Raw genomic sequence first — 12,842 nt, 5'->3', positions numbered from 1 at the left:
CTGCACACAACTATCTGAGAGGTGGCGGCAAAAAACACAACCAACAATCTTTAGATGAATAGTTCCATACATGTAAAATACATTCCGATGTTTGTCTTTAAATGTCTCACATTTTTCATGAACCAGTTCCTGCAACATCAACTGATTATGTCCATTTTGGTTTTAATCTGCCCAAGTTTATTTTTTCTCCATTTTTTGACCTCAAATGAACCAAGGATGAAATAATCTCTTAGATTAGAAAGCGCTGTCGGATACACGCCTGAGGTTGTACTTAAAGAGCCAAACCGTCATGTGTAAATGCTTGCATAACTGTATGCACGCTTATGTTTCCATTCATATCTCCTCGCCTTTTGTATCGCCGAGAGACTTCATGATTCTGTGGATTAAACTCGTGTTCCCTGAAGGGGAGAAGTCCCAGGTGTTTCAGGCACCATAGAGCCCTCTCAGTCTTATTTGCGTACACAGATGTTAAAACTTCCACCTTCTGTATACACACTGCAGTTCTGTAAAATCCCCCCAGTCTCCTTTTAAACCAGACACACTGACTTTTCACCCTAAAGTGTGTTTGTGCATTTTGTTTTTTAGTTGTTGTTTTTTTGACGGACGTGCTGACTCATTTAGTCTACGGAGCATATCTGGACACACGCTTGTGTGTGTGTGTGCTCGGTGACCAGTGGAGGTTATGAATGAGCTACAGCTGCATGGCCCACTGGTCAGTATAGACAGCTGATGAATGAGAAGGAAATTATTCAAATAAACTGCTGGGTGTTACAGCAACATTCATGCGTCTGGCCTCCATATCTCCCCATCGATATCTTCCTCACACATCTGGCTTTACAAAAATGCACACCCTGTTGATGCAGCGGGACACAAATATTTAAAACACAAAAAGGTCATCAAGTTTGTTTGTGCGCTTTAGCAGGAACTCCCGCGAGATTGTGAATCGATGCAATTTTTTTTTTTGCGCGATTTTAAATGAAACGAGCTCCTCGTGAGAACAGATATGCGAGCAATGGAAGGGGAGCGGTGATAGCAACAGATGGACGGAGAGACGGGGAGGTGACAGAGTGAGAAAGACGAGGCCGGTGATGGATAGACGGACGGAGAGAGAGGGGAAGAAGAAGGGCAGCGATAAGGACAAAGACATCAGTCACGTTTAGGGTTTACTTTCCCCCCCACACCCTCCTCTTTGCAAGTGGACCTTGATCCAAGCCACACAGACTCAACTGTGTCATGGTGTGTGTGGCCCTGTGTCTGTGTGGGCCTGCAAGTGGTGACTGGACGGATCGTGACTCAGCAGAAATAGAGCAACATAGAGAAGAATAGAGCAGAGCTTCATTGTTAGAGGAGGTCTCACATTAGCCGCTTGTCACGGGGTCGGATCCCACCCCCCCCCCCCGCGCGAAACCCCACCGCCTTCGTCCACAAATCCACACGGGATGAAAATGCCCTGTTAACTTGTGGTGACTGTAACACATGACTGCCATTGCATCCTACAGAACCTTGAAAGTGGATAAACAGCCAGTCAGTGCAGTCACAACACATATGCTAATACAAGCTAAAACATGTAATAAGTATAGAGGCGACCAAAAGTCAACAAAGTGTTTCAGTCATTACTGAATAATATACATGTTATATCTCATTTTATTTTTATATCCATTTATTATTTTATATTAGCAACCAAACGTTATTGGTCATACCAGACCGAGTGAAATATTGCGATTAAAGGGTTCCTAATAGAGAGTAGGGAGTTTTTATGAAATGAATCTATTCATCTATTGACAACCTTTTTTTCAGCATTGTAATTTATTTTGAAAATAGACTTTTCAAGTAAACAGGACCAGCAGCTGATTCCAACTATCAAATAAAGCCTGTTAAGAGTAAGCCGACCTCCTGCAGAGCTGTTAAGGGGCCAGATGAGCCTCGAATTGTGGGGAAAGTACCTCAGCAGAGATGGCCTTTTAACCAAGTTGACCTTTTTGTATGTCATTTAACAGTCTTCTCCCTATATACACATTGAAACATGCCCTGTGTTTGTGTGTAATTCACATGCATGTGTGTTATTTCCTGTGTGTGTGTGTGTGTGTGTGTGTGTGTGTGTGTGTGTGTGTGTGTGTGTGTGTGTGTGTGTGTGTGTGTGTGTGTGCGCGTGTGTGTCAAACACTTGCACTTGCAGTTCCTGTTTGGGGAGGTCCACTGGTTCTGGCAAACAGTGTCTGGTCTTATCTCTTGTGTTTTATGTTCCTAGCGAGCCGGGGGCACAAGCAGCCCTTTGTGGCCAAGAGGTGGCTGGTCTCGCTCCAGGCCGACCCATGCAGCTGTTGGACATATCCATGTGTGTGTGCATGCCTGTGTGTGTGTGTGTGTGTGTGTGTGTGTGTGAGTGTGGATAAATGTGTATATGTGTGGATGTTTGTCTTTACTCATTGGTGTTTGTATGGGAAGATGTCTGTGTGTGTTCTTTATAGTATATTATTACCAGCGTGCCCAACAAATCCTCTTTCATTATTCCAGAGATTTGGACTTCTTAAAGTCTACTGTCACATTCTCACTCATTTCCTCCGAGTGACGTTGAGCGGGCCGACTGGGAGCAAGCAGATTTTAACCCATGGAGGCGCTGAGTAAGATGTGTCTCCTCTCCCTCCTTCTCTCTGTCTGCCTCTCTTCCACCTGATCCGACAATCTACTCAGTGGAGCTTCATCTCTCGGTAAAACAAAGTGTGTTACAGTTAATCATTCAGCAAATTGTTCAGGTAAAGTGCTTCGCAATCAAGAGATGCCACACATGCTATTATCTTTAAATAAAGGGTCTCTCTCTCGACGGCGGTGTGCAGCTAGCAGACCCTAATAGTGTAAACTAGGGCTAAAAGCATTTAGTAAGTGACTTCTTTACTTTACAAGGCTCGTGCAAAGGCAATAAAGCAGTTCATGAACAGAAGATGCCGTCTTTGTGATAATTACAATCTCCTTTGCATTGTGGAGGTCATGCATGTCTATGGGTCACACTCTTTCTTCACAGTTTTGTTCTGCGGCCTCTGGCGTGCTGGAGAACAATGCGCCACCGAGCGCTTTGACTTTGAGTTTCATTCTTGGGCATGTTGGATCATTGATCTGTAACACCTCCTAATTTGAAAACGGTTCACAGCACCAGACACATTTTATCATTCAGTTTAATGAGAAAGGGTGTCCAAACTTTTGACAGGCGCTTAAGTGTCTCTCCTTAAATTTTAACAGGCAGTAAATGTATGTTGAGCTCCACATGACGGCATCTCAAAAACATTGTTCCCCTCTTATTAAAAGACACGGCAAAACGTGGGGAGAACGGGACTTTCTTGTTTCCTCCAGGTAACCGTCTTCGGGCTGGCATCGTCTGCTACTTTGTTTACTCCCGTTAGTGCTTATTGCCAAAATCCTGACAGCTGGGGGCGGACTGGTGAAGCAGACTTAAAAAAATGTTTTAAAAAAAAAGAAAAGATGATGAGACCAGTATTCACAAGATCAAGGCCGACACAATAGAAAAAAATCAGCCTGGCAGTGTGAAGTCCTCCTCTTTGTCTACTTGTTTCTTTTGCTCCTATGTGGGACGCCCACCCCAACCCCCCCCCGGCTGAACCATAGTTACAAAACACATTTTTTGTACTTGCTGAGAAGAAACCCTGAGATTATTTTACTAGTAAAAACACGCTGCTTCCACCGCAGCCGCCACCATCCATCTTCCTCCCCTCGCATTTGAAAAGCATCGTCTGTGTCGACCTTTGACCCCGTGCCGCCGTGTCACTTCCTCTCTCCTGCGGTGTGTCCTGCTCCCGGAGGAGGGAGGGGGGGGGGGGTCACGAAGGGTTAGCAGGTTGAGCTGTCAGAGCAGGTTTCACCTCTTAAGTGGGGCATGTGGGGTTGAAAAAGGCAGAGACTGTGTGTCACTGTGTGGGGTGACAGCACATCTAATTTATTACTATTATCACTGTTAACGCACATTTCACTAGTCTGCTTTGGCTTTTTATCCCTTACACATATGCTGGTCCTGTTATGCAACCATTTCTTCCTCATTATTGAATAATAAATAGGATTCATTTCAATAATGAATTGAGCTACTTTGACCTCTGCACTTAACTGCATAATCCCTTATTCTCCATCTCTGTTCCATCCCATTATCAATCCATCAGTCTCCTTCCATCTTTGATAGTTACAGGTAGAACATGCGTTTCCGTCAAATCCCGCCCACGCGCCTGACCTTTCTGAGAGAAAACCCTGTGATGCAACGTTTGTGTCATTGTCTGTGTTTTCTTCAAGTCATTCATTCGGGATTTATAAAACAAAAACAAAGAATCATTTGAGGTACTCCCAGTGTTGTGTGCTAACAGCTTTATCACAGCCATCTGTTTGTTGGTTTGGGTGTGAAATCAGAAGAAGACACCGCGTCTCTTTCCTTTCACAATAAATGATACCAACTTGCTAAAACAGGAAAGGAATTCACAGCTTTGTTCCGTCAAATGCCTCCAGCTCCTCTGTCGCCTTCTTTCCCTTTTCATTCCCTCTCCTGTCTTTTCTTCTGAGTTATCTATTATTTCTACTTTATCTTGCATGTGTGATGATCTGAGACATCTCTGTCAACGTGGTGTGTCCTCCTGCATTCACAGCGCTGACCGCTGTGAAGGAACATCTGCCTGGTCATGCTACGGCAAGGGAGGGGGCCTCAAATAAGCCACTTTACAAAAGGGAGCGGAGGAAGGACACTGAAATCTGCCAATCAACTCTTTTTCCTTCCGAGCGGGGGGGGGGCGGTTTGAAAAGATAGGTGGCCTTCCTTGAACAAACGCAGAGGAGACAGGAAAGTTTCTGTCCGTTTTCACTTTGGGTGGCGACGCGACCGGCTGTTTGCCGAAGCTTTTGACTGACTCACAAATCAAAGTGTGTGTCAGAATGGAGAGATTAGGCAGCCAGAATGGGTCTGGGATCCTACCTGCACCCTTTTCTCTTTGTTATCACCCACCTGGATGAACTGTTGGTAACATGTGCGCAAACACACACACACACACACACACACAACGGAGAAAAGAGAAACTTTCTAACAGCCTGATAAAAGGCAGCTGTTACTCTTCTGCTTCAGAAGTGAAGATGCCCAGTAAATGCAGTTAGAAGCACTAATGAGTCTAGCATTGTTCCTGGGAGATTCCCCCCTTCCACTGAGGCGACCCGACTGCACTCGGCGTGGCCCCGTCCCAGCAGCTGCTGTCATCTGGTAGCACACTGTCACCACATCCACAACCAGAGCAATGGAAGTATCACTTGCAGAGCGAATGGAGAAGTTGCAGCAGAGATTTGTCATTCATCAAGTGTAAATAATGTTTTATTCTTTTTTTTTTAAATTGAAACCGCACCAAGCTACGCAGGCAAGTCAGGTCCCACTGAGGTGCGTTTGTTTATCAGGAGCCGAGCCGCTGATGCGCTCCGCCAGGAGCTCAAGTTTCAAAGACGGGGGCTGGATAATGGAAGACGGTTAAAAAGCCATCTCAGACAATGCAGGATCTTAAGTCCTGGATGTCTTGCTCTTATTCATCTGATCCCATTTCCGGACTTCTAATGACTGGGGGGTAGGGGGCATCTAATTCAAACCTCACTGCTTTTCAGCTGCTTTGTATCCCCACTATATTCCGTCTGTTTGAACAAAACAAAACAAAAAAAGAAAGACGAAGCAAATGTGTGTTTTGAGAAACTTCACGTACAGCTTCGCTCTCCGGCCTGCGCTGGGGAAAGGCCCTCGGGCGCCGCTGCATCGCTCTCGTGAGATGATCTCTGTGTGGAAAGCAGGAGATTACACCTGATAGGACGGGGACTTAGCTTTATGTCAATTGGCTCCTTTGTGGAATAATCCGCTCTTCTCATCCAAGTCATTGTGATGAGTGATAAGGACTCAAGTGCGTATGAGAGGAGGACAAAAAAACAAAAACATGAAGTAATGCATAAAGCCTGTTCTCGAGTTACATGTAACCAATGGTGCGATTGAGTTCCACGTGATGAGGCACATGTTCAATTAGGGAATTCTGAAAACAAAATGTGCACAGCCCACTGCTGGAAATGAGGCAGCACACTGGAGAGTACGACACATCAAAGATTTCAGAAGGTGTCAGAGAAGATTTTATTACTTTTCTGGGTGTGTGTGTGTGGGGGGGGGGATTCCAATGTGTAGTTGTATGACAATTTACTTACTTTTCAAAGAATTAAGTCTCAGCCCGTCACAAGCATCACTTTTGTGTGTCACCCTTGAAATGATAATTAATAAAATCATTCATAACCACCATTCTGACTGCGTACTTGCATATTGTGTCCTATAGGTATGGGCTGCCGTCACTGGGGTGAACACAAGACTGGAGGAGGATCTCTGGTGAGGTAAGACAATGGATGGGCTCCTACTTTTGTTTTTATTGAAACCATCCTCACTGGCCCGCCTGTCTTGTGTAGGAGTCTGAGAAGCTTTCTTCTGTTCCGCATGTCGTCGTCGTCTACTGTTGTTTCTGAAAAGAGAAAGAACCTTCATGAGGAGATAGTGGAACATTTTGCTCATTGCACTCTTGCTCATCTTGCTTTAGAAATGAAACTTAATGTAGCTGGGATTAGTTTGCCTGCAGTTGTGCTGATGTTGACATTTGTTGCACAACCACATGTTTGAGCAGGTACTTGTCACATTGGTCCGGGTGACCCGGTTCGTGGCTCTTCTGCAGACTCGCTGCAGGTGTGCAAATCCCAGGTAATGAGTCCGGTTATGGTCGGTGAGGGAAAGGTCAGCAGAGGATCTGTCTTTTGACCATGTCATTATAATACGATACCACTGCTGTGTCTTTCTCTGCCACTGAAACCCCACACGCGTGGATTCCTGTAAATGTAAAAGGTGGTTTCTCTGCTTCTGTCATGCGGCACGCAATGACCCGAATTTTTATTGAAGTTATATTGCTAATCAATTTGTGAAAAGCTGAGTGAGAGTGTGGTTTTTTTTTCATATTCTGACCCTGATTATCTCGTCCTCTTATTATTCAACAGCTTTTTACTTCCTGAAGATAAGAAGCGCTTGTGTAAAACGACTATTTTTAATTCGAACTGGCGATAATTTACGGAAATCCACAAAAGCACACGAATACAGAAAACGTGCGAAAAACAAACCATTAACGTCTCTCAGCCTGGTGGAAATCCCTTTACACCTTCTCGATCCTAATTGGCTCTCTGGAAAACGCACGGCGTGTAGTCCAGCGTGACGCCGGCGTTCCCGGGTCAAGGGCTGCTCTCGGGGGTGACTCGACACTTTTGACATGTGGTCGGCTTCTTAGCAGCGGAACACTTGTGTTCTCAGAGGTCGCCCGTTAGGATGAGCGTGCGCAGCTGCTCGGCTGCGTCTCGTGCGCACGCGCATTTCCAACAAATGAGGTGACATGTTGTTATCGGTAAGTAACACAAGGGGGTTTTGCACAAATTACTGTGATGGAATTTCACTGACTACATTATCTTAAGTACTGTACTGTGCAAATGCAAGGTACTTGTACTTTACTTCAGCATAACAATTTAGTTATTTTGTAAACTTAGTTTACCAACTTTATAAGTCTCCTCCACCTCGCCTCAGAGGAAAATATTCTGCTTTACATCATCGGCTGCCAGCAAATGCCATGTGAGAAGGCTTTTAATGTTTAATGTTAACTAAATTAAATAGATCTTTAACTGTTTGTCTCTCGCTGCTTTGACTCCGTTATTGAAGGTGCAATCGATGAGATCCTGACTTCATGGGTTTGGCCCTTGTTTTTCTTCATGTTCATGCTCTGGAGCGAACAGAGGAAACATCTGCTTTACTGCTGTTCTAACTGCTCCAGATCCGCGCACACACACACACACACACACACACACATATACACACATATACACACAGGAGGGCCTAGTGGTTGCGCTTGCCAGAGGAAGAGTGTTACTCCACAAAGCACACATGCAATGATGCTTATGCACACACAAACACACACACACACACACACACACACACACACACACACACACACACACACACACAGATGCTGTCTGTCTTCCTCCCATCCTCATCCTGTCTCCACCACTGTGCACTTTGTCCTCCACCATCTCTGCACTAAGAACCTTCTCCGACAGCTGCTCTGGCATCTAAATCTATCGCTTCCATCTTCTGTCTGTCCTCATATTGGTGGGTGTGTTCTCGCGCTGTGCTCGGTCGAGCGAGCATAATGGCGTCTGTATAGGTACAGTTACATATAAGCGGAACAGACGAATACAAAACAAAATGCAAAAAAGTAAAAAGAAACACAAATGGTCAAAGCTTCCCAATCTGCAACAGGAAATAAACATCTTGCTAAAATAGCAAGAAGGCAATTCTCAAAATCGTATAGATCAGACGCCATGGTGGTTAGTTTTACTGTTTCTTTCTGAGCATTGATGTTTTGAATATAATATATGTACATAACTGGTACTGTAGCTGTGTTTTGGCAGGTCGGTACCTCCAAAATAAAAGACATAATACATTGATTGTAAGTTCCTTTTTGAAATTACCTACACAAGCAAACAGCAATCGTCCTCCTTTGCCAAACTCAGCCGTGTTTGTGTTTTCTGATCTGCCTCCACAGCTTCCTGGTCGGGGTTATGAACACAGACTACTGGCTTAATGGCAATGATTTGGGTACGATTTTAAAAAAAACAAAAAAATGCCTTGTATCGGATTTTTTTTTAATTTTAATTAAAATAAACCAACGCCATCTATTAAAAGGTAGCTATTTGCGTGCTTACGGTACTATAACAACAACATGTTGCTTTTGCTGCAGAGACACAACTTCCTACTTCCAGTATTTGAAGAAATGACTGCTGTTATTTCTGTGCGAGGCTAGTCACCCCAAAAAATATTTAGATGGATCACAGCGCTTGCGAAGGGAAGTGGGGGGCGGCAAAAAACGTCTATTTGCTGGTGCTTCAGACGATCCGACTCGTTGATGTCTCGCTATCACCGAGACACAGAAATAGCTCTTGTTTGGGCCCTTTAAAAAAACGTAGAATAATAACCGTCATCACCCAAAAGGGAAAAGGCAAGGTCGGTCCTTCCCAGACATTATGGTGGGAAGAATCAATGACTTCCTCCATCTTTCCCCCTCAGGGGACAGGGTGACAACTACTCCCTGGTATTAATAGTCGTCCTCTGATAAGCGCCACAGCCTTTGGTCTCGTTGTGAGAACCTCTTGTTACAGCATCAAAGACCTCTCATACATTCTGTTTCACTCACTGTGCATCACAACCTTTTCTACTGTTGGTGGACACTTGAGCGTCCCGTCAGTGGATACTAAGTCAATGCGTACTCCGGACCGTCGTCTCCTCAGCTTTCCGTTGGAGCTGTATTGCTGCCCGCTGCCCCACAGCTGTGGAGCTTTTTGGAGCGTTTTGGTTGTCAAACACTGGGAGCCGCGGTACGATGCGCTTCTCTCTTTGACGTGGACGTTATCCCGAATGGCAGGTTGTGTGTTTGCCTCGAGGGGGGGTGGGGGGGCAGAAAAGCCATTCACCCCGACGCGATGGACACAAAAGCTGCTGTGAATACAGCCGCTCAGCCTTTCGATTAGGTCATTGTTTCTGAAAGCTCAGGAAACGTCATGTAACACTTCGCTACATAAGAAAAGGAGTTGTGCTGGGAGAGAGTTGTTTTTAAAAACAGAGTTTTTACAGACTGATACAAAGACATGTTTAGAAACAATGGAGTGGTTAAATCGGGACGAGATTTGTGCCTATTGAATAGACTTTTTGTGTGTTTCTTGACTTCTCAAAGAGTTATTTTTTCATTCTCCGCTGGTTTGATAGCCTCAGTGCCCCAAATAGGTCCTCTGAAAGGAGAGCATGGGAAAAAATAGCTGCCGTTGTGGAAACTGCTTGGGAAAAAGCTGTGTGTTCTCATTGGTTGCATTGTGGGATGTAAGTGAGCTGAGAAAAAACTTTTCTGCTCCCTATGAGAAGGAGCGAACGTGGAAACGAGATCAGTCCGGACCGCGCAGAGCCGGCCGGCTGCAGTTCGCGCTCCGTTGGCTTGGCTTTCATTGAGGAGACGGGCGCTGAACGGTCGGTGGCGGTGAGCGCGGTGAGGCGGTGCACGGCGGAGCGCTCCGGTTCCACAGCCGTCTGCTCCAGACGGTTTTAAATCCCCTGGTGTCGGCATGAGCAGTGGCGGCCTGCATACCGACATACCAGGCTGATAGCTGCCGACCCATTAGCGAGGCCCAAGTGGTGCAGCCCACCCAGGGCTGCCGACCCTCGCCGGCCCACCTTCTGCCTTTTCCTGCCCAGCCTTGGCTCTGGATCAGAGGTAGGCCGCACGTCAGGGGACAAGGCAAATTATGGTCGCGACCATGCCATCCCTTTCATGCCGAAAACCCAGGAGGACAATTTTGGCTAATGCTATTTCCTGCAGATAAGATGCAAACGAGCTCCTTTTTACTTCTTCTTCTTCTTCTTCATCAGAGAATTGGGAGGGGCGGGTGAGCGGTGGTCCGCGCTTTGTTTCATCATCAGCTAGTTGGATATCGGTCCGCTGTAGCCGCCGCGGCTGCTGTCACATTCATTTTGGAATGTCAGAGAGCTCATTAATGAAATGGAATCAGTGGAATGAAATAAAGATTGGCCACTTAATGTGCACAGAACCACATGTAGTTATCCATATCAAACCATTTTGCCCTCCATCAGTACCTAAGTGGCTTAATCGAGGCCTGGATACGGGATTCTTTTACTCACCCAAGACCTTCTAAATGGTTTCCAGCCAAAGTGGAGATGGTTGGAGATATTCACGGTGTGGAACTCGCATCCGATTTTGTTGCGCCATGGTCACATATTATCGCTCTTTAAGACACCTGATTAAAACGTTTCCTGTCAAAAAATAGAAAAATAGATCACAAACATAAAGAAAGAGGCATGTAATGATGTGGTTATTATTTGGATTCTTAATAGATAGAACTACAGAAAGGAATTCATATTATCCATCATGAAACCAAACACAAATATGGAGAGACATTCAACCTCCGGATATTAGTTAGCAAACAAAGATAATTATTACTTTGTAACTTTGTTTGAAACAGGGGATTTATTAGCGTTATTCCTCAGTCTGCAATCTTTGAACAGCAATTTTTTTTTCAGCAATAACATATTACTTAAATTTCTGTTCTGAAAAATCCAATGATTCGCTTAACTGTCCTTGACTACTGCTATGAAATGTTCTAAATGCTCCATTACATTGTGTGTTCGCTCCAGCATAATTTAACCTTCTGCCAATTACTGTTAGCTAAAGGCTAAATGACCTGTTTTGACAGACAAGCGCACAATTTGAGATTCATTTTAAAACAAATGAAACAGTGTTTGCCCTATTTTGAGCAAGGCATTAGCTGTAACAAGCTTTGGCTGAAAAGGTTCAGGAGAAACATTTATCCATCACGAATCCGACAGAAAAAAGGGTTTTTATCAGACCCTACAAATATTGCACAAACCCCATTGTACTTTTCTCAGCTGTATCTTTGTATATATTTATTTCAGAGACAAAAGAGATGGCGTCATTTCCTCTCATTCATTTCATGAATCCACATAAATTCACGCACTTGACCGGCGCAGCATGTATCGTGCATAGAAGATTAACACAAATGATTAATGTTGGAATTCATTGTTATTTTTATTATGAATCTCAATCTTAATGTAGTTTTCGCAGCCTCATGATAAATGTGATGAGCTGACGATTAGACCTGACATTACCAGAGCAGCTCGGAAGCTGTCTGGTGCCTCAGTGACAAGTCGCCTCTTCCAGTCACATAACCGCATTGGTTGCATTAAATGCACACAAGTGTACTATTCATTATTTATTCATCATGTAGCATTTTGTTAGTTTTTACCAAAACGGAAGAACAGCCGGCAACAAAATGTGCATCCTGCTTCAAGAATCTCTGTCACAGTGTCAGCTGACCACAGCGCGTGTGGTTGTGGATCCTGCTGGCGTCCTCTCTCTCTCTTTTTTAGAGGACAGCGCTGTTGTCTGAGGGGAAGCACGACGGCAGGGTCCGAGCAGAGTGCACACATCCGTCCACGTGCCCCTCTGATCCCAATCATTCATAAATCCAGCCAGAGAGATTTGTATCCGCCATCCGCCCTGCCGTGTCTGTTATTTCTGTCCCCCACCTCCCTTTGGCTATTAGGAAGGAATGAGATGTGACAAACACCCTCACATGTCCGATACCGCCTCCTCTTCTCATCTTTGGCATCTTTTACTCTCTCTCTGATTTTTTTTTTTTAATGTTCAACATTCGGTTTGTTTCTGCTTAACTGGTTTACTCTTTTTAAATCAATACTTTCTCATATCTTTTTTTTTTTTCCTCCTACAGTTAGTTTCCTGGGTCTTCTCTCTTTCCACTTTCTCAAAAAGAAAAGCTGTAAAACTTCCTCTCAGTCATTTAGCCCAGATTCAACACTGCTGTCGAGCAGGCAGGCAGTGAGGAGGCCGTGACTTAACATTATGTAAATACAGCAGTCTTTTTCACATTACTTCATTGCGTATTTTTAGTGGCTGAACAAGAGCAGGCAAGGGTGTGCCTCTTCGAGCCCCGACTGGAAGTCTTATCAGTTGAATACACCGAAAAAAGCGAGAGAAATCATATATCAAACAAAACAATGATGACACTCTGCAGGAAGTGACGAGTCGATTCAAAGTTAAGTTTAAAATAAATCGCAGACGATTGTTACGACAAAAACGAGGCGACCAAAGAAATTCTAAAAGAGAAGACGGGTGAAAATGAAAGTGATTGATATGCTGCCTCTCTGGATACGTAACGAA

The 12,842-nt window shown here is 44.6% G+C and overlaps 1 protein-coding gene across 1 annotated transcript in view; it reads left to right on the top strand.

The window, feature by feature from the left end:
• Positions 1 to 12,842, top strand: part of ccnd2a (cyclin D2, a) — a 123,045-nt gene that overhangs the window by 65,591 nt on the left and 44,612 nt on the right. The window contains exon 2 of the mRNA XM_040162197.2: positions 6,333 to 6,387. The gene's annotated coding sequence lies outside the window, so the exon portion shown is untranslated. The remainder of the gene's footprint in view (positions 1 to 6,332; positions 6,388 to 12,842) is intronic.

This window comes from Gasterosteus aculeatus, chromosome X (genome assembly GCF_964276395.1).
Source record: "Gasterosteus aculeatus chromosome X, fGasAcu3.hap1.1, whole genome shotgun sequence".
NCBI lineage: Eukaryota > Metazoa > Chordata > Actinopteri > Perciformes > Gasterosteidae > Gasterosteus > Gasterosteus aculeatus.
Note: the sequence above shows the minus strand (reverse complement) of the source record. Positions and strands in the feature narration are given on the sequence as shown.